The sequence below is a fragment of the Gadus chalcogrammus genome, chromosome 9 (assembly GCF_026213295.1).
Source record: "Gadus chalcogrammus isolate NIFS_2021 chromosome 9, NIFS_Gcha_1.0, whole genome shotgun sequence".
NCBI classification, from domain to species: domain Eukaryota; kingdom Metazoa; phylum Chordata; class Actinopteri; order Gadiformes; family Gadidae; genus Gadus; species Gadus chalcogrammus.
The window spans coordinates 5,340,641-5,345,640 of NC_079420.1; positions in this window are offsets into that span (position 1 = coordinate 5,340,641).

A 5,000-nucleotide genomic window follows, 5' to 3' on the forward strand; every position below is an offset into this window, starting at 1 on the left:
ACACACACACACACACACAAACCCCACGCACAAGGAGCCACTCTCATGCAGAATTGCACTGCAGTGCCCCACCCAGCTCTCCACTTTAGCAAGGCACCAGTTCATTTATCAACCGCAGGATCTAAATGGGCCAGTTAACTCCAGATATCCCATTACCGGCTCTAAACTATCACTTCTCTGCGCCTGTCTCGCGGTGATTTGTGACCAGGTAATCGCTCTCCCCAGGCCGGCCCTTGACTTGTTGCTTTTGGTTGAGTTCTCTGTTTTTAATGCCAGTTCTGCCGGGGTGAAGGATATACGTTTCACACTATGGCCTTAATGGGGTAAGGGAGCGGGGTGTAGCACAGATATGAGTTGCAACGTGGAGACAGAAATCAAATGTTTTTGGCATGGATTTGAATCAACGCTGCATGTCGCTAGATTAAAACCTTGACGTTGTGTTTTATTATCACTGATGATTGTTCGTGTTTTACTCTGTTCTTATGACTCTCCACTGTTATGCCAGTGAACCTTTTTTTTTTGTTGCCCTGAAGCCCTCATAAAGGTGTTATGATTCAAGTCCACAGAGAGCCTCTGTGCACAATGATGCATTCTCCTCAGCAGAAAGTAAGGCAGCAAAGCATTTATCTTCCAACCCAAGCACTAAGTTACAATTAGTAGGGAGAGAGAGCGCATGAAACACAAAGAGATAGGGAGATAGGGAGAGAGAGAGTGCTTACATCTAATTGGCCTTATTTTTAACCAAAAATGACTCTGAATGAATCTCTCTCTCTCGTTCTCTCTCTCTCTCTCGTTCTCTCTCTCTCTCTCTCTCTCTCTCTCTCTCTCTCTCTCTCTCTCTCTCTCTCTCTCTCTCTCTCTCTCTCTCTCTCTCTCTCTCTCTCTCTCTCTCTCTCTCTCTCTCTCTCTCTCTCTCTCTCTCTCTCTCTCTCTCTCTCTTCCCCTCTCTCTCAGTAAGCAAGATACAGACGAGATATAGGGACCTGAAAGGCCCTGTGTCTATTGTGATGGTGGCTGGTGAATTCTGTCATTGTGGAGCTAATGGAGGAAGAGATAAGATTCAGAGGGTTGGTCTAGTGCCTAGCGTTGTTTAACACCGCAGTCCTCCTGGCTCCAGCACTTGTGGCTGGCCAATGGGCTGTCTGTCTGGAGGGAGGGAGGGAGGGTATCAGGTTACCAGAGAGAGACAGGGGGAGAAGGAGAGAGAGAGAGAGAGAGAGAGAGAGAGAGAGAGAGAGAACAATGGGCCTTGAGGCTGAGTCAGCACTATCTCTCTCTCTCTCTCTCTCTCTCTCTCTCTCTCTCTCTCTCTCTCTCTCTCTCTCTCTCTCTCTCTCTCTCTCTCTCTCTCTCTCTCTCTCTCTCTCTCTCTACACCTCTCACTCACCCCATTCTTCTCCCTGCTTTTTCCCTCCAAAAAAAACAGTCCAGCCAATGGAAACTCAGCGTCGGGGAGTGTAAACACAACCAAACACACACACACACACACACACACACACACACACACACACACACACACACACACACACACACACACACACACACCAACACACGTGTGGAGGCGACGTACATGCTGAAGATTGGATAGAGACAAATACGCAGAGTCACATGCACAAACACATAGACACATGTGAGTACAGACATACACGTGTGAAGACGAAGATAGACACTTACTCACACAGACTGGTTGGATTCAGAAGAACACACAAACAACTTGCTCGGACCCATATACACATGCACAAACATGAACACACAAAGAACTTACTCAGACACAAATACACATGCACAAACATGAACACACAAACAATTTAAACAGACACAAATACACATGCACAAACATGAACACACAAACAACTTACACAGACACAAATACACATGCACAAACATGAACACACAAACAACTTACACAGACACATATACACGTGCACAAACATGAACACACAAACAACTTACACAGACACATATACACATGCACAAACATGCTGACATCTGTAGAGCAACCCCCACCTACACACGCACTCAAGCAAACACACACACACACGCACACGCACACGCACACGCACACACACACCTACCCTCACGCACACAGACACACAACTACACTCACTCTCGCGCAGAAATACACACACACACACACACACACACCTACACTCCCTCTCACGCACAAATACACCCACAAACCTACACTCACTCTCACTCAAACGCACACACACACACAGTACCCACACACTGGAAGAAGGGAGAGAGAGATAGAGAGAGGTAGATGGATCGAGGAGGGGGTAGGGGCGCTGGTGGTGTAACCTTGGGGTTCCTACCTCCGTCTCTTCTATAGGCTCCTGGTCAGCGGGGGGGCCCATTGTGGCCGCCATTTTGCCGCTTTTTACTTTTAGCAGAATTGATCATCACAGGTCAAAGGTCATAAAGTAAAGAGGTTGGCCGAATGCGTGGTTAAATACTCTGTTTTGACCACTACTGTCGATATAACTTATTTGTTTGATATGTTTTTCGTTAAGATTGCATTATTTACCTTATTTACAACTGCCTTGGATTCGTTTTCTGTTACTGGATAAGGTTGAATAAATACATTTTTACCAAGATATCTAGAGTGTGCGTAACAATCCTCCCACGCTTATGTTATTCATCACCTTCAGAACCTTATATCGAAATGCACACCACAACCATTAATCACATTACTACGCCGTATATATAATTATGCCATGCATCTAACGAATGACAGATGACACATGTTGACAAGGATTACACAACAACCCGAAAACACGCGAAGGAGCAAGTCGGTACTTTACTGTACGTCACTCGACAAAACACTTTCTAAAGTCCAAAACGCAGGACTCTTGTGTGTGTATGTGTCTGTGTGTGTGTGTGTGTAGCCATGATGCTTATCTTGGTAAACAAAAGCCGTGATTCAAAGCACTTTCCCTGCCGTCGAGCGAAGAGAGCCACTCGATGCTTGAGGTGTTGGCGGAGTGGCTGCTGACGGAGAGCAGACTCTGACTGCAGGCCCGATAAGGCAGCTGGTCCAGCCTGTTGGGTTGAGAGTCCGGCAGCAGGTGGAATGCTAAAGTGTGTTGTTAGTGTTGCATCATGGATGTCGTCCCCTCCGCCACGTAATAGAATGAACTTTTAAATCTTAAATTTGTCGCGCAGAAGGCGTACAGCGTAGACTGCGTGGAATGTGTGTGTGAAACGAAAACATTATGAAAATTAAGACGTAATCCGAAGGAGAAATTAAATATCTGTTTATTATCTATCTTTCAGTATCTATGTTATGCACATAGAGGATACAAATGTAAAAAAAAAATCAATCATTTTTTTTTAACCTAGGTTGTGCAACACCGAATTTGTTGTTACCTCAATTTTGATAGTTCACTTTGATTGTGCCCACTCTCACTTCCCAGTCATTTTGGATAAAATAATCGTAAACTTATATGATATCATAACTACGTGTACGTCTACGTATTATGTCTTCGGGGAAGTCCAGCATTGTGAAATGTTTTTTTTTTTTATCTCCAATATTAATTCATAGGTGGTGGAAGTGAAACGTGTTACAACCCAGACATGCTGGGACATGTACCACTTCAGTGGACTACTATCCATATCCATAGCTCACTCTCCGTCTCACTCTCTGTCTCACTCTCCCGCTCACACACAGACAAACAGACACACAAACACAGACAGGAGGCAGGCACACTCTCTCTCTCTCTCTCTCTCTCTCTCTCTCTCTCTCTCTCTCTCTCTCTCTCGGTTGCCACTCAGCTAACGTTCTGATCGATTTACCTATCCATCCATCCACCTATTCATTCATCCATCCATCAATCCAACTCACCATTCATCCATCTACCGTTCCACTCCACTCTCCATACGTTCTTTCGCCCACCCATCCAACTATCCGTCCATCCGTCCATCCATCCGTTCACCATCCATCCTTCAGGCAGTTCCCTGTGTTTCCGCTGAAGCATCAGGTTATGATTCTGTCTTGTAAACACTCTGCATCCGTGAAATTTTGGATTGTCACGATGAAAATCCACTTCCCCTCCAGCAGTGGATGAGCCATGTGACTCACAATACAGTAGCAGGTCTCTTCCTTCCCGGCGGCGGGGTGTTTGTTTGTGCCAGTGTGTGTGTGTGTGTGTGTGTGTGTGTGTGTGTGTGTGTGTGTGTGTGTGTGTGTGTGTGTGTGTGTGTGTGTGTGTGTGTGTGTGTGTGTGTGTGTGTGTGTGTGTATAATCTTAACACTGAGGTCTACCCCTCCCTCTTCTTAGAGAACAGTACCAGTGCTGGCAATGCGAGCTTTGTTTGATGACATCAGTCTCTGCAGGGAAGCGATGCATCACATGCGTGCTGGGAACGGTGTGGACTTCTAGAGAGGGCATGCTGTGGTCATGTTTCAAATACAAACGTGTCTGATGTGCCTTTCAGGACAACGCATGCGGAACTGAAGAGTTAGAATCCACCTGAGTGACAGAAGAGACTTTGTGAGGAACAAAAGAGGTGAGATAGATGTTAGAAGTGAAGGTGTTTTGCAGGTCACTATCGGCCATTCGTTTGTACTCCCCCTCCCTCCCCCCCCCCCCGTCACAGTGAGGGAGAGAGTTCAACCACGGTTCAATTCCTGCTTCGGTGCCCTTCCATTTACGCGCTGTTCTGTGCTGTGTTGTATCATAGCGATAGCAACATGAATGTGTTTGAGGACGGTGTATAATTAGGCCAATCAGTCATCTTTTTTCATTACCCTTAACTTTAAGCTCTACAGTGGTTGCGGTACCTTTTTTATTTTTTTAGTTTTGTGTGTGTGTGTGTCCACATTTGTAGTATTTCCACTGACTGACACATTGCCATTCGCATTAAAAGAGGTTTGCTTTTCAGACCATTGTGAGTTTTTTCAGTTATTTTTGCTAGTTAACAAAGCGACAGTTGCGGTCCACTTGCAAAATACAACTTTTAGTGCTTGAAATATAATAAAGAAATCACAAACAAGGTAT